Here is a 27,152-nt window from a genome sequence, read left to right on the forward strand (position 1 = left end):
GGCTAAGGATCTGGTCCATTACCTTGTTTCCCGTCAGAATGTGAGCATGCATTCGAAAACCAGATCATTTTTTTCCAAGCTGCTACATGGTTTCTTGTTTAATCATGTCACAGTGAAGGTGGGAACGTCCTCCCAAGGCCCTGGGAGAGTTTGAATATTTGTTTTATCCACTTTTGCTCTCTCTTATCCCAGCTTTATCACTGGATGTACTCCTGATTTATGCCAACGTAACTGAGTAGAGGATGAGACCCAAAATGTACAACTCTCAATAACTCCACTTTCTCTGCCTAATCCCCATCAGGCATTTTAATTGAGCAATTAAATAAATCAATACAAAACACCCTTTCCCCACCCCAAGAATCTGTATGCATCTAATAATGTTCTTTGTATGTCAGTAATGGAAGCATCTCTTTGTAGATGCTGGAGATCTGTCTTCCTCAAGTTCAAGGTGTCTACATGTAGTGACCCCTTGACTAAGCAAGACACACAGGATACTTTCAACTGTGCCCGAAAGAACATATGCAACTGTATCAGTTTAAGAGCAATCCAAAGAAAATGTAATGTCCTTGTATTACTTTTATCAAGCAATATAATCAAAATAGGAATTCAGTGGGGTTGGTTTGGTTTGTTTATCGGATACCTGACCAATACCACAGGGTCAGCTAAAAGAAATAGCTGCCAAAGGAATATACCTTTAAAAATAGTATCTGTGTCATTCTACAAGGCTAGCCTACAATCAACTACTGTGTATTCTTAGTGTGTAGCTAGTACAAAATTACACTTGACCTTCACGGTTAGTAAACAAAGTGAAAAGCAAATATTTGACTTGTCTCTACGTACTTCTTGGTATAGAGAGCAAACTGAACTGTTTGCAGAGGGGTAGGGGCCAAGCTAGCTTGTGCTGGGATTTTCTGCACTCCAAAAACAGGGGACCTGATTCTGCTGTAGACGAGATCAGAGTCCAGCCCAGAGCCACTGACATTAGTCTTGGTGCTGAAACAAAGGATGATCCACCCCCTTCTTTCTCAAACTATCATTAGTTGTATTATGGTGGCACTGAGAGGCCCCCTCTGTGCTTGGTGCACGGACAGACACCTGACAAAGACTTTACAATCTAAACAAACGGATTAGCCCCATTTTACAGTTAGGGAACCAAGGCAGTGTAACTTGCCAAAGGTCACACAGGAACTCTGTGGCAGAGCTTGGACTAGAACCCAGATGTCCCATAATCAGGAGGCCATTCTCCCTTTCCTTGCACCACAATATCTCACCTACATTTTCTTGTAATATTTCCATTAAGTCTAGAAGAACTGAAAGTAGCATTCTGTGGTTCAGTGATTGTTACTGATTGCTTCCACACCCCTCATGGAAAAGGTCTTATGTAAGGAATGATTTAAGAAACCATCTTAACAGCTGAATGTAGCTGCCAGGACTGTAGTTTGCTGTCAGGAAGAAGAGTGATCTAAAGGTTAGAGAAAAGAACGGGGATTCAGGACTTGTTGGTGTCTATTTCAGCCTCTGCTATAAATTGGTGTGACTTTGGCTAAGGTAAGTTCTCTGTGCCTCAGTTTGCCCATCTGTAAAATGGTTAAGGTAATGAGTGAATTGACTCCAAGGAAAGTTTTGAGTTTTGCAAAGTGCTTTGAGATCCTAGATAAAGAGGCAAAAGCACTGCATACACTTTGGAGTTTGCTTCGCTGGCTTTACCTAGCATCAGAATCCTCCCTGGAAAATAAACCACAGGCTCTTCTAAGGGCTCAAAAGCTGAGATTTGCAGTGCAGTATCTGCGACACTCACATGTATAAATATAATTGAACATCACATAGGCCTGGGTAGGATTAAAACAACAAACAACCCCCCTTCCCTCCACCTTTCATAAAGAAATTGGGAAAATATTTACCCTGGGCTCAGATCCTGTCTGCTAAATTTCAGCCTGGAGCAAATTTTTACCCCTGAGTTATAGACCCGTGAGAATAAGAGCTTCTGAAAGGAAGGCTGACACATCTGTAATACTGGAAGCAGAAGCACACGTTTCTAAAGCAGAGACGGGAACAGCACACCATCTGATTTTATTAAAATAAAGCCATTATGCTTTTTAACCGATTCACGAAGGAGGCCCTTCAAACAGACGTAAAATGCAGTGTGCCTCCTGACGTGCTTGAGTAACTCCCATGAGCCAGTGTTTGCTGCATAGGACAACCTTCAGCATGACCTCCTTGCACAGCAAGAATCATTAGAAGTGACGATTTCTTGTATTAAAGAGAAGAAACAACCAAATCTGACAAGGCGTTTAAAGCCGCTGCAATGACACACACTAGCAGTGTTGTTGGGAGATAACGTGACACCAATAAGGTCTCCCGCTATTCGTTCCTGCAAATGCATGTCATGGCTTCCTGATAGAGCCAACAGTTCTCAGCCTGTCTTTCAGCAGAGCTCTCAAGCATGTGCTGTAAGTTAAGCATGTGCTTTAGTCCATTCTTGTTCGGCAAAACACAACACACTTTAATGTGGATAGATTTACGCACCTGCTTAAAGTTCAGCCCAAGCTTCAGTGATTTGCTGAATTTGAACTGGGGTCTCAGTATTTTGGGTCTTCACAAAGGCTCATAAAAAAATCCTGTAGGGATAACATGATGATCAACCTCCCTCCCCTACCCCACTGGTTACCACTGTACATTGTTATAATTACTGCCTTATAGCATTACCAGCAAGGCTGTCCTATAACTCATGTTTGAAAAAAATACTCCTTAATGATCTCATTCCTGTTGGTAGTTAGTTGCTTTGAAATCAGATTGGATTTTAAGGGGCTGGTTTTTAAAAAGCAGCCTTCCCTTCTGCAGTTCATGTTTTGTGCCATAATAACACACGTATGCAAGAGATAGGATTTGTATGCAGAATAGCCATTTGGACAGATGCATCCTGAACATGGTGGGTTTGGTTCTCAATTACAAAAAGGCTCCTTTATACTACCCAGGCCCCTGTAAACTTCCAGAGGGAGGTCTAATGGGACATTGGTGTAAATGAGAATCAGGCCTGAAAACTTGATCGCCTGCATGCACGACCAATGGCATTTATTACCTGCTCATCTCCGATACAGATTTTTAGACACTCAAGGTGGAATAGCTGGCAAGTCAGTGGCTGATGCAAAAATGGCAGAAATTGGAAGGAAAGAACCACTATTGTCTTCTTCTAAATGTTCTTATACATGAATTAAGTGCTATCTGTAAACTATACTTACCAAAGTGCAAACATAATCTGATCTCCCCAAATGCAATGCAGTATTGTCTTCCATGGCCCAGTAGTATTCAATGCTATCAAAGGAACTGCAAGGGAACCCCACATTTCCCTCCTACCACAAAGGCTAACAGCTGCTCTTATCTGATGTCTGACACGATGGTGGCCTTATTTTCAGAGATGCTGAGCCCATATAAATCCCATTGAAGCCAATGGGAGCTACATATGCTCAACACCTTTGAAAACCAGGCCACAGCCCTTTATTCACTGATAATTCCCTCTCCTATTGTCTATCCTGTGAGTTTTCTAATTTTCTTTCTTTCCATTTTATAGTAGAATAACTCTTCTTCACTGTCTCTAAACAGGGTGGGCCAGAAGAGTGGGAATTTTGTCATGTGCCCTTGAGTTATGCAATGGAAACTAACGTTTTTTGATACTTAAAGAAAGTACCGAAAGTGTCGGAAAGTGATCAAAGCTCTTTTATCTGCTTGGACACTTGCCACATGAGAAGGATTCCTGCTGACACTGGAGATGCTGCTGCTGACGCTTTCATACCCAGGAGAGTGAAATCTGAGATTTTCCTAAACTGCAGATGGGGAGATGAATTGAGAGGAGGCCTTAAAAGAGAAATTTGCATGAAAATGTAAATAATGCAAAATGTTTACACTTTGGAGGGGAAAAAATGACAATCCTGAATAATCTCTGATTATAGTGGGCCCAAAATTGTCATGCAAATAGTCCAGTGAGGCTATTTTAAGAGAAGTACAGAATGAGCTTTCTGCTGGCCCTTTTAAGGGGAGTTCATCGCTATCTAATTTATTTGGCCTCCTGATTTTAAACAAAAAACAGCGCTCTCAAACAGCCTGATTCTCCATTGCCCTGCATCTTACCGAGTCAATTATGCCAGTGCAAAGTGGGTGTAAAATGCTGCCCAAATCAGAACAATATGCTTTGTTTTGCACAGTGGGAAAAGACAACAAAAGGTGAGAGGCAACAGAGAGCCATGGCTAGGTACTCATGATTAATGAGCACAGCATCTCTCCACCCAGCATGGAGAGAGAATGAAAAACCAGTGGAATTAACACTAATAAGCCTCTTAATGCAGGCTCATTATGCAAAAAATTGGAATGTTTGACTAGGCAATAGCATATGGCCAGGTGCGACTGTCTAGTGCTGGAAATGGCCCTTGGAAACAGTAATATAACCTGCAGTAGTTCCAGTCTTGCAGGCAAAAAATCTTTACTTTTGCTTATTTTTAAAACAGAAACTTTGTTATTCAGTAGAATTCCCCCTGCAGGACGGGTGGATTCTAAGACAGAAAGGCAGTGAAGGGCAGGGAATAAGGCACTGTACTGGGACTCAGGGGACCGGGGCGCTATTTCTGGCTCTGCCACCGACCTGCTGTGTGACCATGAGCTAGTCACTTCATCTCAGTTTCAAACTCAGTTGCTTTGGAGTTTGTTAAAAATGGTTTCCATGGTTCTGTTCATGACTTAGGCCTCACTTCTGCTAGGGACTGAAGCTCATGCCTAATTTTAAGTGGGTGAAATAGTCCCACTGAAATCTCAAGATACATTGAGGTCAACGTGACCATTCACATACCTAGAGTTAGATATGTGTTTTAAGTACCTGGTTGAATAGGGGCCATGACTGTAAAAGTGAGCAAAAGCAAGGATCTTGTTGAAAAGCAATCTCTGCAGCTGTGAGACCTTTATTAAGAAACAACAGAATGAAAACAGCTTTGGCGTTTCTTTGCACATAGTGCTTATTAAGAAGCTGGTAATACTTAAAGGGAAAAAAAAGTCCAGTCTTGCGCTTGTAGGTGTGAATTCTAGAAAAGCATTACCTAGTAGTGTAGCCAGGTCCTGTTCTGTGAGGAGTGCACAGGCCAGTAGTAATTAGCTTGATCTTTCTTTCTTTGCCTCTATGTCAGTTCATTGGAAAGAATCAATACAGCCACTCACTTCAGTGAGCACAGTATTTCAGTCATAGGGCGGTTCAAATTTATGTTATTGTGCTGAGATGTAACAAAGAACTATGCTTACAAATAGACAAAGCCCTTGCTAGAGGATACGAAGACCACAACTCTCGTAGGAGCTAATGGATGCAATGATTATGTAATGTTGAAAAAATAGAATACAGATTGCAGGAGGTATCTCTGATTGCTTTAGGGAAAGTAGCGATCAGATGTGAAACAGCATGTGAAAAAATGTACAGTCAACTGTGGGAAATAGGTTTGTTATTTCTAAATTCTGTGTTTCAACAACAACAACAAAAAACAGAAGTGGATGGATCCCTTGAGCACAAACGCTAATGTGCAGCTAGAGGATACATGTGCTGGCATGGTGACTCTTGGGACATGCAAAACTTCATTAAAATTGGAAGACTGGCTTGTGCAATACCAGCCCAGTACCGCATAGTGAACCAAAGTGGTCAAGAAGTCAAGCACTGGAGCTGACTTTTCTGATTCCCAAGCAAGGGATCAATTGATCCAATCGTCCATCATCTGTTTTGACTAGGACAGGCTTAGCCTCATAGTCTAATGACAACCCTGTGCATTGCCACATAGGGAATGTGGCTTCTGGTCTCAAGCTTTGTTACTACCTCCCTGGGCTGGTTGATGCTGGGAACACTGCAGAGACAGTAGGGTTTGGGAGGAAAGGAACTTTTCACATTGCTATCTAGCAACCCTGGAAGGACAATTCCCATCACAACAGAGACAGGTTTCAGAGGGAGACAGGCCCCCAGACTTCTTCAGCCAGACATATTGGTCAGCTTGATTCTGGGCCTTTGAAGAAGAAGAAGAAGAAGAAGTAAGAGGTGGAGGGATGAAAGGGAAAATGGGAAGATTCCCATCTCTTGAAAATACTGTGTGGGACCACTGCCTTCTCTGTATACGATTCATATCAGTCAGAAGGGCTCTAAATATCCACATGACACTGTGTCTATAAAAACATTATTTAGACAGTACAGCAATAGCAATACATCAGTTGGGAAAAGTATATAAAGCTGCATGCTTCAGGGCATAAGCCAAACAACTGGTGGGGTCAGGAAGAAATTTCCTCGAGGGCAGTTTATTCCATAGCTGTCCACTAGAGGTTTCTTGCACCTGCCTCTGAAGTATCTGACGCTAGCCACTGTCAGTGACAGAATACTGCACTAGCTGGAGCATTGGTCCAGAGACGCAATTCCTATGTTCATTTTCTATTTTTAAAAATGCCAGATCCACTAGGTGATATGTCTGTTTTAAAAATTATTATTGTTACATTCTCCACTGTTCTGTTGCACTGACTCGTGGTAGTGGCATTCTTAGTGATGGCTTGTCAGGAACTTGACTCATCACCTTTATTCTGGCGCCTATTTTATCCTCTGAGAAAGTCCCACTTACTCCCTCGTACTCGTCCCCGGTTCTTTACTCTGTCTATGAGAAGAGCAAAGCAGTTTTTGCACAATCTTTTGACTAGTGAAGGGGGTTCCTCACTAGAAGTGGACAGAATCCTCTTGGCAAAACACACCTGCCTGGCCCTGGGTTTTATCACACTCATGACACTCAGACCCAGTTTGTTGAGCGATTTGCTATGGGTTAGAGACAAGTTTTATTTTTCTGGTTTTGCATCAAAATCAGCCAAATTCATGGTGTCTGCTGGTTTCTTATAACATGCAGCCAGGGGAAACTGTCTCTGACTGAGTCTCATGGGGAGCTTCTGAGTTCATTCGAACTTGAAAAGCAAAGGGTCACTGGCCTACAGAGGGGAGAGTATTTACATGCACCTATGAAATCACTGGGTTTACAGAGCTCTGCTTCACGCAGGCAGCAGTGCCTTAAGAAGTGCAGAGCATCTCTGCACCATGCCTTTTTCTCCTTGAGGGCTAGAGTGTGACTTGGACTGTGTGCCTGTGCAGGTGGTAAAAAACCCCTGTTTGGCCCTAAACTGGGGCTACGTGGACCTTAGGTCAGGCTGAGCAGGAGTAAGTACTCCCGTCCTTCCTTCCGGGAGGGGTTGTGCAGGAAGCAGTGAGGAATAGGCAGAAACTTTGCTACACCCACCCTCCCTCCTCACTGCTCAAATAGCTGCGCACTGTAAAGGGGGTGTAGTAATGTACTGTTGCTTTTAGCTGCCCAAAGCAAGGAGAGAGCAGGAGAGGAATCGTGACTGCAGTATGGGACAGTTGGGATGATGCAGCTTATGTACCATCCCGTGCTGATGGGTGACTACAGATACAATCTAACACTTAGTAGGAGGCACAAGGGACCTCACTGTGTCCATTCTCCAACCCAGATCCAATCACAGCAAAGCATGATGGTGCCACAAGTCTTTTGGAGAGGAGGAATAAACGTTTTTATAGTCTTTCGTGGCCCCTTCTGATTGCTCTTTGGGATGCTTTGCACAGGGGCAAAGAGAATCAAATCATTCCAAATACAGAAAAAGAGGAAAATGAGATCTGATCTCCAGCTACGCTAAAAAGAGCAAACTCCTCGGGTTTTTTGGTTAGAGGAAACACTGCAGCATATGAAACAGTTGTGAATGAACCTTAATAAGAAGACACTTGAAATATGCAATGAGGGCTAATCCTAAATTTAGAGCTCTCTAAATTAATGAGCAAGATTGACTTTGCAGCTTGGTTTTTGAGTCCTGAGGTTTGCTTCATGGGCTGAGTCCTTGTTGCTATTCAGACAATAATGCTGATGCTCTGTGACAAAATAAACAGCTGTCAGAGCTGTAATAGATTTTAATGTATTGAGACTGAATGTCTTATAAACCTATAACAATGTGGGCAATTTACCTGCATATTTTTCATACATCAGCTACCCCAGAAGGCTTAGGAGGTGGGTTGGTGTATAAAACATTGTCTCTGCATGCACAGGACTAAGGGCACATTGTGCAGAAAGCCACATCCCACAGAAAACCCACAGATGTAAGCTCTTTGGGACAGGGATTGGCTCTTACTAAGTGGCTGGCTAGATTGTTCGGCTCAACAGGTAGTGATCAATGGCTTGATATCTAGTTGGCAGCCGGTATCAAGCGGAGTGCCCCAGGGGTCGGTTTTGTTCAACATCTTCATTAACGATCTGGATGGTGGATGGATTGCACGCTCAGCAAGTTCGCAAATGACACTAAGCTGGGGGGAGAGGTAGATATGCTGGAGAGTAGGGATAGGGTCCAGTGTGACCTAGACAAATTGGAGGATTGGGCCAAAAGAAATCTGATGAGTTTCAACAAGGGCAAGCGCAGAGTCCTTCTCTTAGGACGGAAGAATCCCATGCACCGCTACGGGCTGGGGACCAACTGGCTAAGCAACAGTTCTGCAGAAAAGGACGTAGGGGTTACCATGGACGAGAAGCTGGATATGAGTCAACAGTGTGCCCTTGTTGCCAAGAAGGCCAGTGGCATTTTGGGATGTATAAGTAGGGGGATTGCCAGCAGATCGAGGAACATGATCATTCCCCTCTATTCGATATTGGTGAGGCCTCATCTGGAGTACTGTGTCCAGTTTTGGGCCCCACACTTCAGAAAGGATGTGGAAAAATTGGAAAACGTCCAGCGGAGGGCAACGAAAATGATTGAGGGGGCTGCGGCACATGACTTATGAGGAGAGGTGGAGGGAACTGGGCTTATTCAGTCTGTAGAAGAGAAGAATGAGGGGGGATTTGATAGCAGCCTTCAACTACCTCAATAGGGGTTCCAAAGAGGATGGAGCTAGACTGTTCTCAGTGGTGGCAGATGACAGAACAAGGAGTAATGGTCTCAAGTTGCAGTGGCGGGGGTCTAGGTTGGATATTAGGAAACGCTATTTCACGAGGAGGGTGGTGAAGCACTGGAATGGGTTACCGAGGGAGGTGGTGGAATCTCCAGCCTTAGAGGTTTTTAAGGCCCGGCTTGACAAAGCCCTGGCTGGGATGATCTAGTTGGGGTTGGTCCTGCTTTGAGCAGAGGGTGAGACTAGATGACCTCCTGTGGTCTCTTCCAACCCTAATCTTCTGTGATTCTATGATTCTATGTATTTGTATGGCTCCTAGCACAGTGGGGCCCTGCTCTCACTTGGAGCCTCAAAACATTATTATAATACAAATGATAAATAACAATAAGATTCTCCCTTGGAGCTGTAGGCCAAGATTTTCATAAGTGACCAGTGATTTTGGATTCCTCAAATTCTGGGCGCCCAACTTGAGACACTTTAAAGGAGGCTTGATTTTCCAGAAAGAGTTGAGCAGCTGCTCTCTGAAAATCTAGCTCCTTCATGGTGTCAGGGTGAGCACTCAACAACTGAGACATCCACAAACCACTAATCACGTTTGAAAATCTTAGCCTTTGTTGGTCATTAACCACAAGCTCCTATTCTATCATGGCCGGGTTCAAAGTCACTAGAAATCAATGTGGTAAAACTCGTACTGACTTTGTTGAGCTGAATGAATCTGGTGCCAGTACATTGTGCAAACGAACCTGAGAATGGTCACTGGCTTGGGAGAAGTAAGATTGGCTTATTTAATTTGTTTTTAATATGAGAACATTTGCAAAGGAGGGCATGATCGCCATGTGAGTCTGGAAGCTGCAAGCAGGAAGTCTAATGGGGGAATCAGGAAAACATCTTCCCCTCATGATATAGTATAGCACAGTTAAGCACCAATGGCCACTCACATCTTTCTCTAAAGCATCCAGCATTGGATGACAGGACACTAGCTGAGATGAACCATTGATCTGTTCTGGCATTTCCCAGATGTGTTCATTTTTATGTGTCTATGTTCCTATTTTCATCACAATAAAGCATTTAAAATGAAATCAATCAATCAATGCATTCTGATTTTTTACCTTATTATGATCTGTATTACAGTAAAAGCTAGAGGCCCTCGCTGAGATCAGGCACCCTGGTGCTAGCTACTCTACATACACACAGTCTGTGACAGTCCCTGTCCTCAAGAGGTGGCAAATTAAATACACCACACAGACATTTTTAAATGCATCTTTTATGTAGAGATCATATTGAGGATTCTGAAGTTGGGATTAGTTAAAGGGAGGGCAGTCTTTTTAAATGTGAAATCATTTCGTGAATGAGAGATTAGGGTGGAAATCTCTCAGCCAGTAAAGACAATGAGGAAAGGAAAGACAATGATTTAGACATGCCACTCAACAAATATTCTTTCTATTCTTGTGGATGACAGTTTTCCAAGACCTAACTCTTGTCTATTGGTCTATAAAGTTCTGTTTCCTTTATGCGCTTAGATGTGCACGGATCTATAATGGTATCTTGCTGATAACTTTTATTTTTTAAATAGATGCTGGGCAGCTTGATTGTTTGATTTTAAAAAAATAAAAGCCTCCAATCTGTGATAATTTGGTTTTACAATCACAGACCAGTGGTGACTTTTCCTCCTTAATCCCAAGTTGTGTGCCTCACACAGCGAGATTCTTGTTATAGAATCTTGTCGTCTACTTTACAGCCTGCAAGCAAGATCACTGCAGACCCACTACAGATGGCCACTGTAGTATGTATAACCTTGAGAGGGTCAAACCACTTTCAGTGTTTGTTCGGAGCAGTGGCCCTTTTTCTTTTGTTCATTTGTCTTCATGGTACAGCAAAACGGAAGCACTCATAGGCACAATCACTCAGGGAAAGAGCATGGGAGCCTCCATGACCCATCAATAATAATACAAGCTAACAAAACAAACAGGAAGTCATAGGATTCCTTGTTAAATGCACTTCTACCTCTAATTATACTCTTATTAAACTGATTAAGCAACACTAACAAACACGAGGTTTCTTCAGGGGGTGCAGACTGGCTTTAAATATTATGGCTGCCTTTGCTGGTGCGGCTAAGGGGCCAGCATGTCAGACTGAAGCAACTCAGTGGGTCACAGTGCTTCATATTGATTCCAGAGGCGTAGTGGTGCATTGAATCCAGATGCAGCTCCGTCAACCCTAGTGTAGGTGCTGCTGCTGCTTCTATCTGAGTTTGGTCAGCCTGACACCATGCTGGCATTTCACTGTGAAAAGCAGGTGGCAGCTGGACACCAGGAGAACTGGGCACGGGTGGATTGACACCAAAGTGAAAGGGTAGAGCTGATGTGTACTAGGGATGCTTCCACCTTGCTCTCAGAGAGACCGTGTAGGTAAAGGAATAGACAGTTGTACAGGCTAATCTATACAGACAGACAATGGGGGAAGGAAGCAAGAGAAACACGGGAATGAAAAGAAAGTGGAGGAGTGAGGACAATGCAGTGAGGAGAGAAAAGACAGAATTAGAAGGAGGCGACACAATTCATCATTGTTCTGAGACTCCTTTGCATCTGCGAGGCTAATGCAACGGGGCTACAGAGCAGCTGCAAGCCTCCTCTAGAAAACACCCCTGGATCCGAGAATCCTGTACACAAGTGGAGAGACAACTCTGTGCCACAGCTGACCCCAGCGGTGTTCTGGGGTCGGACAAGTGAAGGTGGGGCACAGAAAGCAGGGAGCATGGCCAGGGCATTGCTGCGCTCTGGTGATTCTGTGCTCCTGCAAAGCCCACTGGGGTCAATGCAACAGGAGGTTAGGGCAGCCCCAAGGGCTCCCTAACTTGTGTGGGGTCTGCACTGGTTCATACCGTCCTTGAATATGAGGGGCACGAACTTCCTCCCCTGTGTTCCTGTACTGAGCTGTGCACCAGCCAAGGGATGAATCTAGCCCTGGAAAGGTTGGGAAGAGACAAGACAAGAGGAAACAATCCATTGCCTCTAAAACAGCTGGCCTCATCTTGTCAATTAGAGCCAGGGCTGTTGTTGCCTCTAGGAAAAAGAAGTCAGTTCAGTTATGAAGAGCAGGAGTGACAGGGAAGTAACACTTCATGATATATGAAGTACTTCCAACACTTGTACTTTTATAGTGAATCTTGTGATATTTGGTGTTTCTTAAAACCCCAGGTCCTGGAGTCAGGTGATTATGTGGGAATCTTGAGCACTTCCATCTTAAAAATAACACAGTTTCCAGCCCTCCTGGTTGTGGAGAAAAGATTGAAAGCATTACCACGGAAAGCCCTAAACCCCAAGGCAGATGCAAAGAATCTAAGCTTTTTTATTTTCAGACATCTCATGGTTTTTAAGCCAATCTCATGATTTTTGGGAGTCTGAATTGTGAATTTTGACTAGCTGGGGCTGACAATACTGCATATGCATCATAGCTGTGTAGAGTTGATTGTCATCATTTTGTGATACACAAAACAAAGATACTAATACTACAGTTAGTGAACCACTGGTGAATGGGAACAGCCCCTCTTGCATCAAAAACTGCTATTCTCTTTTGAGCTGAGCTGGCCTTCAGAGACACTGCAAAGTTGCGGATGCCACCAGACTTGACCTGCCTAGTACTAAAATGTCTATAATCTAGTGATGAGTGTCTTACAGGCAATAAATATATTTTATTTTACACCCACATCTTTCACCAACATTTTTCTAGTTATGGCTTTAGTAGGTCATGCAGTGTTTGTTTTCTTTATTGGATCTACAGTGACTAGCAATCAAATACTGTTTCCAAAGGTAATGACAGGCTGATAACATCCAAGATGCCAGTAGTTACCCAAGATAGCCAGATACTCTGAAAAGAGAAGGAAACAAACCTATCAAAGAGCCATGTGAAATGGTTTTCTGAGGGGTGAAAACCATGATAAGGTTTCTTAAAGGTGGGAGCATTAAAGATAGGTAAGCAGAGACAATCATCAGAAATCCATCAAGGATATGAAGGACTTCCTTGGAAGGACAAGAACATAAAGGTCTTCACAACACCCCTCTAATCTGTGGTACTCACAAGAAGTTAGTCTAATATTAGCTGATTTATATTATCGTCTTCCTTACCTGACTAAACCATCCCTGGTCCCAATGCAGGCCTTTTCCTGCAATATATTTACAACCGCAGCTTTGTTTTCTACTTCTTCACCATATTTTATGAGCACCCAATAAAACATTCCTGTAATAAATATTGCAATAGGATGGCTGGTATGAAACTGACCTCAACTGGATGGGCTCAACACTGCTCAACTCTGTGTCAGGGGCCCTATGCTCCCAAAATAGCTGTCCAAGTCGTCTTCTGTGCAAGAGGAAGAGGCCAATGCTTTTTCAGGTCTGTCCCTGCAGCCAGTGTGAGGTGCAGCAAAAGTGATAACCTTCAGGTTCCTAGATGACCACAGGTGTGCTATAATAGTTCAAAATTACAGGGGTCTACCTTTAATCAGTTACCCATTTTACTGTTAAAGCAACAGAAAAAGACAACGAATATGTAACTCTCCAACTAAGGCTTTCTCTGTTGCACTAGGACAGCTCATACATCCAGGCTGACACAGAATCCCACCTGAGATTATACCTTTAATTATGCATGTTTTGAGTGACTTAAATTAATTCTCTATTTCTAATATTAATGATGAAATAACTTCTTAAAATCCAACTCCTGCAGCCTTTGCATGGCAGCTCTCAAAGCATCATTTTTCACATACTCCACCTGGCTGAGCGAGGAAATGTGGGTATTTCCCAGTCTTTGCTTTCAAGTGCCTGAGGCAGTGGCGTATTAACGCCTAGGCTGACAAATTTGCAGGGGCGGCAAACTTTTAATAGCAGCCAGAGGCTGCTTCCCACACTGCTGGTTTGTGCCCTCTGCCCCCGGCCCTGCCCCAACTCCACCCCTTCCCTGCCCCCATTGGTCCCCTTCCCCAAATCTCTACCCCAACCCCTCCTCCTCTCCTGAGTGCGCTGCGTTCCCGCTTTTCGCCCCCTCCTTCGCGAACCTGTTTCACGCACAAGCACTGGCAGGGAGCGGGGAGAAGCGGGACCCGGCGGCGCATTCAGGGGAGGAGGCGGAGCGGAGGCAAGCTGGGCGGAGCGGCAATTATTTCTGGGCTTAGGGGCGGCAAAATCATTAATCCGCCACTGGCCTGAGGTATCATGTTCTGTCAGGTGCAAACTTTAGCTGAGAGAGTTCAAAAACTCTGCAATGTGAACTTGCAAACCAAAGGGTCTTCTCCAAGGTGATTTAATTTGTGCAGGTCCCTGCAATTGTAGGATTCTTCCCCTCTCCTATCCCAGAGACAATTGATGAGAAAACTGATGAGAAAAATTGATGAGAGGCAGTTCACTTGCTGTGGGTGAGTGCCTCCAAGGTCCGACCTAGTTATGAAACTGATATAGGAACATGCATTACTGGTGAGATTTATGGAGTTCCTAATAGGTGTAACAAAGGAAACATTTTCTTTCTTCTCTCTCTGATTTTATCTTCCTGTCATATTGATTGAGATGACTGACATTTTTCTGCAGTGGGACAACTATCGTCGTTTCTTTCTGATCAGTGCTTTATTGGCACCACTTGGCACAACAAGCTTAGTCCTCTAGCTTCTGAAAAGATTGCTGCCACGAGAAACCCTGGGATCAATTCAATAATGCTAGAACATTTGCATTGTACAGCTTGCTCAAGAGGGACAAAATTCTGCCCTCATGTTCGTCTGGGCAGCCCCACTGAGGCTGGGGAAAATTCATCCCTGGTGAAACTCCATTGAATGTGGGCCAAGGGGATTATTCCGAAGAGAACGCTGGCAGAATTTGGCCCAAGGGCTACACAGTAAATTTACTGATTTTCAGTGTTTCTGACTGTGAAATAGGGGGATGCAATTGATGGGCCTCCAAAAGCCTATAGACTATAAGGATAGTGGACATGAATCATAGAATCATAGAATATCAGGGTTGGAAGGAACCTCAGGAGGTCATCTAGTCCAACCCCTTGCTCAAAAGCAGGACCCATACCCAATTAAATCATCCCAGCCAGGGCTTTGTCAAGCCTGACCTTAAAAACTTCTAAGGAAGGAGATTCCACCACCTCCCTAGGCAACGCATTCCAGTGTTTCACCACCCTCCTAGTGAAAAAGTTTTTCCTAATATCCAACCTAAACCTCCCCCACTGCAACTTGAGACCATTACTCCTTGTCCTGTCCTCTTCCACCACTGAGAATAGTCTAGAACCATCCTCTCTGGAACTACCTCTCAGGTAGTTGAAAGCAGCTATCAAATCCCCCCTCATTCTTCTCTTCTGCAGACTAAACAATCCCAGTTCCCTCAGCCTCTCCTCATAACTCATGTGTTCCAGACCCCTAATCATTTTTGTTGCCCTTCGCTGGACTCTCTCCAATTTATCCACATCCTTCTTGTAGTGTGGGGCCCAAAACTGGACACAGTACTCCAGATGAGGCCTCACCAATGTCGAATAGAGGGGGACGATCACGTCCCTCGATCTGCTCGCTATGCCCCTACTTATACATCCCAAAATGCCATTGGCCTTCTTGGCAACAAGGGCACACTGCTGGCTCATATCCAGCTTCTCGTCCACTGTCACCCCTAGGTCCTTTTCCGCAGAACTCCTTCCTAGCCATTCGGTCCCTAGTCTGTAGCTATGCATTGGGTTCTTCCGTCCTAAGTGCAGGACCCTGCACTTATCCTTATTGAACCTCAACAGATTTCTTTTGGCCCAATCCTCTAATTTGTCTAGGTCCCTCTGTATCCTATCCCTGCCCTCCAGCGTATCTACCACTCCTCCCAGTTTAGTATCATCTGCAAATTTGCTGAGAGTGCAATCCACACCATCCTCCAGATCATTTATGAAGATATTGAACAAAACTGGCCCCAGGACCGACCCCTGGGGCACTCCACTTGACACCGGCTGCCAACTAGACATGGAGCCATTGATCACTACCTGTTGAGCCCGACAATCTAGCCAACTTTCTACCCACCTTATAGTGCATTCATCCAGCCCATACTTCCTTAACTTGCTGACAAGAATACTGTGGGAGACCGTGTCAAAAGCTTTGCTAAAGTCAAGATACAATACATCCACTGCTTTCCCTTCATCCACAGAACCAGTAATCTCATCATAGAAGGCGATTAGATTAGTCAGGCATGACCTTCCCTTGGTGAATCCATGCTGACTGTTCCTGATCACTTTCCTCTCATGTAAGTGCTTCAGGATTGATTGAACAGTACTGTTATAGAAAGAATGATAATTTATCAACGTAAATCAGAAACCTTTCTGGGAAGTGTAATGGAAAAGGAAGATTAGCCCTTGCTGATCTATTTATGCATCTAGGGATCTGCAGTTCTAGCATGTATTGCTAGCAGAAGGATGAGGACTCCACATTATCCCATGAGTTCTTATTGGTGGCTTGCTACCACCCCCCAAAAGACCTCTTTGGGTTTAGAGTCAGAGAAGTAGCTAGACTTGGCAGTTCCCCGAGTGGGTTTGCTAGCTCAAGATGGAGGCAGAGGCCTTTTTGGAAGGGAAACGGGGTGGCACAAAGCTACTGCAACTTCCTTTGCAATTGGGAGGGAGAGGCAAAGGGTGCCTGCCCAGCTGAAAAGTGATTGTGTTGTCCAGGAAGGGGCATGGCCAGACATGCATTGTTTCAGCTTTGCTTCATGTCTGCACAGAACGCTTGGTTCTGTGTGGAACTCAAACCTGCATGGCTGCAAACCCGCTCTGTGGGGTTCCTTAGCAGGAACCTTTTTCAATGTTATTTAGCTTTGTTTCTGGCTTTCTCTCCTTTCAGTGTCTTCTCTTTATGCATCTGCCCCCCCCCCCGTACCCCTTCTCTTATTTACAGTCCCTACTCTTATTACTTCTAAGAACACATTTCTAGCCCTCTCTGTTGCCATGGCAATGTCTCTGTCTGCTTTGCTTGCAACCCTAATTTATCCTCTGACTGTTTTCACTGCATTCTGTTTCCAGGGCTCTTTCCCTCCTCCTTCCAGGTCACTTACCCTCTCTCCTCCCATCTTCCCTCCCCCATTCAAAGATTGTCAAGGTTTCTCCTTCCCCCATTGCTACAAGGTATCTCTCTCTCTCTCTCTCTTCCAGGCTCCCAAGGATCCTTTATTAAGGAAGCTTAGACTTGCAACTTCACAAACCCTTTGGGAGGCCTTTTCAAGTAGATTCAGAAACTGGGGACATCAGACCTCCAACAGAGTAGAGCCCGCTCCTCATCAGTCACAAGACCCTGGATGGATGGTTGGGACTACAAGTTACGCAGGTAGCTGGGATAGTACAAACCCCACAAAAGGGAGCGCTAGCATGTATGACTCATTTACTATTTAATGACTAAGAAAGGGAAAATATGTGGGGAATCAGGGGACAGGCCTCTGTATCTCCTGTGAAGTGTAACTGACCAAGACCCTGGCTGATGCTCCTGTTCAAACAGTCAGCAAGATTTCTTTAACCTATGACACTTTGCCTTTTGTTTTTTTCCATGCCCCTCAGACCCAGGTGCAGGAAGTATACTTGCTGTAACCTACAGCTTCTCATCTCACCTTATCTTGTAAATCTGATGCCTTCTCTGTCACTCCTTATGTAAGAAAATAACACACACAATTCTGTACAGTTCATAATTATTCTTATCTTTTCATAAAGTGTCAACATTTACCAAATCACAGCACTGACTATATCATAGTCACTTCCTAGTCTGCCTGTGAGAGAGGAGTGGTATACGAGCCATAACAGTAACCCTTTCAATAGTCACCTTCCTTTGTGACTATCCAATCCCTACCATCTCTCTCTCCATCAGCCTGACCCACTTGTAGGAACTTTAATAGAAGTCAGGAGCCTAAATACCTTGAAGATCAGGACCTTCTTTCCCAGCATGCCTTTCTGGGTCTGGCCCTTTAAATTTGGCAGAAGCAAGTAACTGCAACCCACAGGTGACCATTTTGCAACTGACTGCAGCTTCGTTTTTTCCAGCTGGTAGGTTCTTTTAACTCCTGATAGGTTTTCATTTTCTTTTTCCTGTGAGATGATGGAATGTTCTCATGCTCAAACTAGTGAGATACTGCAGTTTCTCAGGTAACATGGTCTGGTAACTGCTGACTCCTGAATGGCAACAACTATGTACTGCTACAAGTAATACAAAGTCCCTTTTAAGATTCCTGATACCACAGACGATCTTAGCTTTAAGGAAATAACTGCTTTCATTCATGAAGAATATGGTTAACATCATTTTGCCATTGAACTTGATGAAGTTAGTCAGGGTTCTGATTTATGATGGATCAGTCAAATGGTCAGGGGTTTGTTTGGGATATTTATTGGTTTGGTCTAGAAACAAAGCTCGGAATCTTACCAGACCAACTTTTCTTCCCAGATTTCTGATAGTTTCCTAGTTCTAGATAACCTGGAAATACCACCAGAGAAGTCCTTCTCGTGGTGTTTCAGAAATTCCTCTTCTAGCTCTAGCCAAAACCCTGAAGTGCAAAGATGTCCTCAACTTTAAATTTGTCAGCAAAAGTGGCCCTGTTTGAGTTTGATGTCAACGTTCAATTTGGTTCCTGTTTTATCCAAATTGGTTCACCCACCTCTACTTCTGATATTCATAGAAGTACTACGAGAAATCCTATGACTGCCTGGGGGTGTGAATGGCAGTCATTACGTCACACAAGGTGGCCAATGAAAATTTCAGGGAAGCAACAAACATACAGACACCTAAAACTAATTAAAAGAGAATAACTGCTAATATTATAGGGCTTTAGAAACAAAAGTGGAGCAGTTATTATGCTGTTCAGGAGAGATACATCCATGCTAATTCCTTCATTACAGTATATTAGCTGAAATTAGAGTTTCTTAAAATTCTTTCTACCTATTTCAGTTCTGTGTATATTCACTGCATCTCATTCTGCTACTTTACTGTATCTGCAGATGTATGCCTTCTGTGCTTCTGCATATACACAACAAGGCACTATAAAATATTACCAGTGTAATGACATTAGTAATGCTTAGTCTGTCAGCAGTAAATGCAAATGACAGAATGTCACTTTTACTATAGAAAATGGGCTCTTTAGCAAGGGTATGTAGCATAACCCCAAATAGTTTGGGTTGGGATTTTCCAAGGAGCTAAGCTAGATTCTCCCCCTCCCCACTAGACTACACTGAATTTCAGTGGGGAGAGAGGTTCTGACTCTCTGTCTCCTTTGAAAATCCACCCCCCCTCCCCCCGCTTAAGTACCAGCTCACAATGGATCCTTAATGACTTATACTTAGAACAAGTATTTTCTTCACCTGCATCCCTCTGCCTCTCTTGCTACTCCCACCGTCACCCTCACCCTCAAAATAGTTTTTAAAAGGGCCTTTCATAGGAATGTTTTTTAAAAATTTTTGCACTGTTAATTCTGGTGCAGCTCCACCTAGGCAAGGCTCCAGTGTTACCTCAGAGCCGGACTAACAAACAAGGTATTAACACTGCCACTTACTGGGGCTCCCAAAAATATTAGCATTGGTGTTAGAGTGATGGCCACCATTTTGGCTGGCACACCAGGGACTGAACTGGTGACCCTTAGAACTATAAGCCTGAGCTGTTACAGCTAAGGCTTTCTAGCTGGGGTTGTTTCAGACTCCTCTTCTCTGTGAGATGGGGAAGCTCTAACATTGACCAGTGGGTTACATAAGCAACAGCGAAACATTTCCACTAAAATATTTTTGGTGCCGACAATGCTTTCATCAAATCAACTAGTTGAAAAGATGGACTGCACTTTAAAAGAAATGTTGGGTGAGTTAAACCTGAACTGAAGGGAAAATTGCTTTCCACAGAAAGTAAAAGGAATTGATTGTATTTTAAAGGTTGCCAGAAATATTATGCAACTGTTTAACTTGCATCCTGCAAAATATTCAACATTTTGCAGGGTAATAGGAGGGCTCAGCTTGGAGTGGAGTAATTATCTGCTGTGTATTTTCAGTGTTCTGCTTAGCAATAGCCCGCATGCAGATAGGCTATGAACACTTGCAGAAGTGCCAAATCATTTCTGGAGGTTATCAGCTGAGAGAAGGGATATTTGTTGTTTTAAATAGCCTTGTGGGATCTTTAGCATCCACCCGCACCACAAACAACCCAAAATAATACTTGGCACTCCCCAGTAAGGAGCTCTTGATGTCTTAAGTGCTGTGGAAACATTAATTAATGAATCTGTCCTCACAACACTCTTGAGGGGTAGGCAAGTAAATCCTATTCCTCTTCTGTAGACAAGGAGACTGTGAGGCACAGAGGTGAAGGTCCATCTTTTAAAAGATGTCAAATAATTTGGGGTGCCCTACTTCAGACACCCAGATGCCTCAGGCTGATCAGTGAAAAACGGTGAGACCCAAAATTATGGGAACCTTTTGAAAATGTGCAATTTAGACCCAGATTGACTAGCTCCCAAGTGCCTAAATCCCCTGTGAAAATGAGATGTAGGTGCCAAAATTAGTTAAGCATAGCAATGCTGAGTGCTGCAGTGCCTAAACACCTTTTAACAATTAGTGCCTGCCTTTTCAAAAGGGGCTAATGACCGTCAGTGCCTCAATTTTTGGGTGCTCAGCTTGAGCCACCTTAAAGGGGCCTGATCTTCTGAGGGCGCGTTCTCAGAACTTTTTGAAAATCAGGCCCCTTTAAAATGTCTCAAGCTGGTCATGAAAAAATCATCAGTTACTTTTGAAAATGTAGGGCCCATATGTCTCATTGTCGTGTCAAATGAGGGTTATGCTAAGAGTCATACCTGTATAGGACCAAAGGTTTTGCCAAGCCTGAGTTTTGTGGACTTGATGCAGGGATTGTTTGTGTGGCGTAGCAGAAAAAATCCTCCTCCAATGCTAGCGCCAAAAAGGTAGCTCTTAGATTGAGGTATGTTCCCCACCTATGTGTGTATGTAATGTCCACACCATGAATCTACCACCCCACCTCCAGCCCTCCATTAGCTCAAACCAATTCTCCCTCTTCACACTGGAGTGGAACGAGCTCCTCTGTGCAAGTTCCAGGATGCTTGGTCCTCCTTTCCTGTGCAGTTGAGCTGCAGCAGCTCCACTGAGTCCAGGCCCTTCCACACCGATTTTTTATTTTTTTTTGGCTGGGGAAGGGGAGATTTGCTCCACGGTAGGTAAATGTATACAAACAGTTACAGGCCAAGATTTTCAAAAGTGACTCGTGATTTGGCGTGCTTCCATTTTTTGTATTCTTCACTTGAGACACCTCAGAGGGGCCTGATTTTTCAGTCAGTGCTGACCCCCCAGTCTCTGACTATCTGGCTTTTTGAGATGTCTCAAGTTGTGTTCTGAAAAATTGAGGCACCCAGAATCACTAGTCACTTTTGAAGATCTTGCCCAGGATATATATCCATGAGTGCAGTACCACACTACAGCATACAAATGTAGGGAAAGTGAATTGAACTGAGTTGGCGACTGCGGGTCAAACCAAAAGGAACTGCATTTTTTCCTCCATAATGTAACATAACTGGATCTCACATGTCCTTCATGCAGCACACCCTTCTTTGCTTAAATAAGAGGTTTGAGCAAATGGTTGGGGAAAAAGTATATTTTAAAACATCTAGCTGTTCACCTGGATGTTAAGCTGGGGGAAGGGAGTCTGTAAGGAAAGCAAAATCTAATCAACAGGGCAATTCTGCTAATTTTTCCAAAATATCCTGCAGAACTAGCTGTGGGCCAGAGCAAACATGCATAGAGCTGGCTCTGAGGCTAAACTGTTTGAAGAAATATTTCATTACCTGGAGGTGTGGGTAGCAAACAAGCTTGAGTTAATTATATGCTGCACAAAACAAAAAGGAGGGAAAAATTAGGACCAAAGCCGAGCAAAAACAAGAAAGCTGTGACTTTTATTCAAGACAATTGTTTCCAGGAGCCAGTAAGGGCAGAAAATAGCATTCTGCATACAAGGCTTGTTTTCACCCATTTTATCACTTCTGGGCTGCTAGAGTAAGGTGACCATATTTCCCTAAAGTGAAACCAGGACACTGGGTAAGTGGTGATGCCAGGTGGCTCGGGCCAGCCACCAGTGCTCAGCCCTTTTGGAAATCCGGCACAAAGTGACTTGCCTACATGCATGTAGTAATTTAGTGTCTGAATCAGAACCCAGGTTTTCAGGTGCCTCGCCCCATATTCTAACAATCAGACAATGCTGCCTCCCCAAAGAAACTAAACTTGACATGCACAATAACCACAATGAGCACATGATTTGGACCCCATTCTGCCTCCCTTACAGTGAGTGGTACAGGAAGGTGCTACTCAGTGTGAGGGTGTTCATGGCAGAATCAGACCCATGATAATACAGGACCTAAGCAAGTTAAAGATTTTGGACAGGAAGAAAAAGCCAGTTTTTAAAATGTCCCCGTCTGCTATTAGTATTTGCATTTTACAGACATTTTTATCTAAATACCAATGTCTACAGAATACTAAGATTCCCCCCCCCCTTCAAAATAAAACCACAATTTTTAGAGGGTTGTGGGGACTGGGAATCACTGAATGTATTTTAAAAAGCAGTAGCCATGGTAACTGAGTTGCATTCAGTTACTAAGGTAACTGGTGCAGTAATAATGTTTGCTGTAAAGTCAGACAAACCGACTGACGATCTGTTCATTTAAGATATTGTATAGATTGTTGAGCTATTTTTATGCACCCAAATCTGTAAATCAGAAAAGCAATTTACTCTCTATTAACATGACTAATATACTATATTACTTCCATCTTCAGCAAATGTTTTCCTTTTAAGATTCTTTCGATGCTCACTATTAGTATATTTTTAAAACTCATTCTTCAAAGTGAATTGGATGATGCATAATAATATTGGGTAGGAATCTTAATCCTGGGAGAAATCTTGAAAAAGAATCCAACCATGAATTCTCCTGAAATCTTTCAAATTTAAACCAGAGCTTCATATACTTTTTAGCCAGAGTCCACAAAGTAGGTTTTGCTAAAAATTTGCTAATGAATTAAATCAATACAATTTGGAATGAGTTCTATCTCAAACAATCAATACAGGCTCAGTGATGTACAACAGGCAGGCTACTAAATTGGTCTAAATAAATTTACAATTGATTTTATGTTTTAAAACTGAATTAGAGCATTTATAGTCTCAATGAATAAGATCAACTACAACTTACGCAAACAAGAATGTTTGTTTGGTTTGCCTTATCTAACACTAGTGGTGAACTTTTTACTATTTAGGGTTACGTAACTTTTATTAACAAAATAACCTTCAGAATTGCTCGGCCCTAAAGCCCATTCTACACTGCAAACAAAACCGTGCCAGGAAAGCTGCTTGCAACGTAGTTGTTCCTTAGATACCTGTAACGAGGCTATTTTTCAAACTGTCTATATGGATCTTCATTACTGAAGTATCTGAATGCCTCCCAAACATTAATGAAGTGATTGTGTGCGTGCATGTTGGAGGGAAGGGGTATTATCCCCATTTGTAAAATGGGGACCTGAATTTCAAGGGAAGGATAGATAATTGCAACAATTGCTCAGCTGTACTGGGGAGTAGGAATAAGGCATTCCTTGCCTCCAGGCTCAGATTGCAACTCCAATTACTTGCCTGATGTTTCCCACTGTGAATGAGTAGGGAAGGGTAAAGCTGTGGAGGATGGTTGGCTCCTAGGAGTAGCTGGCTGAGTGCAAAGGCAGGAGAAAACTGCTTCATGGAAAGGGGTGAAGTAATAGACTCCTCTTCCTGAGCAAGGAGGACGCAGGGAAGGAACTGTGATTTGGAGCTAAGTCTCTAAGTCCACAGTGCCCTTTTGGGCAGCTTATGCACCAGCCTTTGCTCAAAGCTGGACCCATGTCACAATCTAGTCCTATGTGACCTGTCCAAAGGTATACAGGAAGCCTGAAACAGTGGCAGGAACTGAACCCAAATCTCGGTTTATCTAGATATTTATATTGCCCACATCACCCTAGTGTTTGTGTGCCTCACAGATAGTGAATTTATCCTTGGAGCACTCCTGTGAGGCAGGGAAGTATTATAATCCCCACTTTACCAATGAAGACCTGAGTGCAAAGACTGAGGGACTAGTTTAAGTTCACAGGGGAATTTTGTGGAAAGCTGGGAATTGAAACCAGGTCTCCTGACACTTGATGTACATAGAACAGATTGGTCCTTAATCATGATTTGTAAAAAGATTATTCTGACCAATACTCCAGCATAGCTATGAAACACCAGTAAGATCCAGTTAATGTCACAAACTGAAACCAGGTGTGGAACCAGATTTGCATAAAATTGTGGTATTAGCAGGTTCCTTTAGAGAGTTGCAAGGCAAGCTCTGAGGCTCAGTGTTGTGAGTAGTGCTGCAGGACCACGTGGCTAGGGGCCAGAGATAAGCAAATATAAAGAAGTAATTATGGTAGAGAAGCCTCAAAAGCAGCTGAAGAGAGCAGGGTAGGTAATATGGCTTGTTCTTTGCCTTCCCTCAAGTCTGTAGGAACCTTTCCACAGCAACTCTGTATTGTAGGTGGTTGGGAGGGGTTGGCAAGATTGGGATGCAGCATGGTTCCCTCAACCCCACAGGTGTATTTGGATAGAGATCATAGTTGCCAACTTTCATGCACTAAATAAGCACCCTGACTTTCACAATAAGCCAAAAATCAAGCTAATCCCATTTCAAAACAAGCCAATCCCTAAGAACCCCAACACACTATGTGACTAGATCCCCCTGCATGCAGTCTGTGCACCCCTGATTCTCTCCCCCTGCCCCTGCTTGCCAGGAGCCAATCAACAAAAAAGAAGCTAGAAGCCAAACAAGCTACAAGCCAAAAACTAGCCAACAAGCAACTCACAAGCCAATTAAGACAAAAACAAGCCCAATTTCTGCATTTTTTTTTTTGCGGAGATTTGGCATGTCTGGTAGAGATCATGGGAGATAATGGTGATCCTAGATTTTAAAAGAACCTGGTTTACTTTCTCCTAGCAATGCATGCATCTAATAATCATCAGCATTAAGTGACTCTCCTCATAATACACATCTGTAATGACCACTAGCATGAATCACTCTCCTGTCCTTGCTGGCTGCCCAGTAACTCCCAGTAATTCTCAATAAGGCTCTTCTTTGCATGAACGAGACCCAGTAGTATTAGCAATAAGTAAACTACTTCATAATATAATAGAGAGAGAGAGAGACTTTGCTCCAAGACCAGTTTTCTGGCACAATCAGATATCTATAAGTGAGCCATCGCTGTTAGGCATCTTAGAAGTTAGAAATGGGAAAAGGTTTCTTTTGTTCATCTTGCTGCAAATGGGGGATTCTCCCCTAGAGTATATTTTCCTGTAGTATTTGAATATAGCTTCTTAAAAAAACCCGAACTAATAGGAGATCATTTATCAGACTGGACATTTCTTGAATGAACTCGCTGTTAAAAGAACTAAAACCAAAACCTGTTGGGCTGAAGCTAAAATGCTACTGTTGATGTTTTGTTTTTGACGGAGGTAATTTGTTATTGCATGCACAGACTTATGTTTAAGCTGATAGGATATTATAAGGATGGTACTTTTGAATACCAAGTTTTAAAAAATCTGATTAGCCTGTCAGTTCGCCTGCATTCCAAACCTACTTGACAAACAGCCCAAGCACAAGATGTTCTTGTCTGCTGCAACTGATGGATACACGACACTTTCCCCCTTCTCCCACCAGACAAGTATCTATGCAGCAAATGGCTCAGTGGCTTAAAAATACAGTAAGTGCTGTGTAAAGCATTTATTACGATACTGTGCTCTACTAAATGGGACAACCTCGGCTTGAATCCCTGGCTTGGTCTCTAGGGTTGAGATTTTCAAAGCTACCTAGAGGTTTTCTCTCCGTAACACTATTAGACTTTCATGGGAGATGTGTAGTTTAATTCCCCTAATGGGCTTTGAAAATCTTAACCTACATCCCTGTTTGGTGGAGCTTTGGGAACTGGCTCACGCTCCAGATTTCATTTCTCCCACATGAAAGGGACTCTGCCAGTAAGGTGATACCACAGAGGGCAGGAACAGATGATGGCTGGGGGAGGAGTGGGGGAAAGAGAATGCTGGAGGGGCACACTTTCCAGACAGACTGCTCTGATGCATGCCCATGCACTAGCAGCCATGAAAAAAGAGATTCTCCCCTCATCTCCTAGGTAAATAGTTTTGCGTTTCCTCTCTACCCTCAGCATGATCATTATGAATTTCTTCATTGCTTCACTAGCATAATAGTACCCTTAGGGCCTACTTTTAAACAGGTCATATCTTAGTGGGTAGAAATTCACATAAAAAGAACCCCAACCCAACTGGCACCAAAAGGCACTCTAATTAGCACTTGGCAGAGGTGCCAGGGATTGAAAGGGCTCTGGGGAAAGAGAAGGGAAACCAGCAGAACTGGTCCCTGCAGGGCAGAATTGAGGCATGTTTGTTGGGTGTGAAAGCTAGTACTGCTGCTTCTTGTGCTGTACCTGTTTAATCGGTAACTAGAAGACTTCAGTCTCAAGGGCGGTCAATCTCTGCTCAGTGTCCCCTTCTGGTGGCCTCATTTTAACCTTATCACCTGCACTCTTGTCCTTGTCTGTTCATTGTTTGTCCTTCATGTTCAATTAAATTCTATGCTCTCTGGCAGGGAGATGGCCTTTCGTTATGCTAGGCTCCTCCCACCATTCCAGGATTAAAATAGGCTGGCATCCTCCATGAGTATTCAATTCTCCTTTAAAAAAAAAAAGTATTAAGAGAAAACCATCTAGTAGGCATTGACATATTATTCCAACACTAAGGCCATCCTGCCTTACAGGGTGAGGTGCCATTTCAAAGTTAGCACATTTTCTAGAAGATGAAATAGGCATTTTGTCAGGAAATAATTATAAGAAATTATACCAAAGAAGTATACAGCAGTCTTTGGGGTATATCAAAACATCTAAAAAAGGGACAAATTGGTTTATAGCTAGCTTTGACTCTGGGAATCAATCTCACATTATCAAGTGAATTGTCAGCAGCTGCTGTGTGGTGTCTGATGGCTTTTTGATATCCATACTGCAGTCTAAAGCCTGGAGGCTGCCAGTTGTTCCTCACAGGGTCCACCTGCACAGAACAACTTGCAGGATCAGATCCCCAACACATTATGTGGCTAGAGGCTTAGGTATTTGTGTTGTAAGACTGAAGTTTAAGGGGTGT

At 43.3% G+C, this 27,152-nt stretch overlaps 1 protein-coding gene across 10 annotated transcripts in view; it reads right to left on the reverse strand.

The window, feature by feature from the left end:
• The window catches only part of KCNC1 (potassium voltage-gated channel subfamily C member 1), a 198,324-nt gene that overhangs the window by 63,888 nt on the left and 107,284 nt on the right, over positions 1–27,152 (reverse strand). The window lies entirely within an intron of this gene.

The sequence above is a fragment of the Lepidochelys kempii genome, chromosome 6 (assembly GCF_965140285.1).
Source record: "Lepidochelys kempii isolate rLepKem1 chromosome 6, rLepKem1.hap1, whole genome shotgun sequence".
Taxonomy (NCBI): domain Eukaryota; kingdom Metazoa; phylum Chordata; order Testudines; family Cheloniidae; genus Lepidochelys; species Lepidochelys kempii.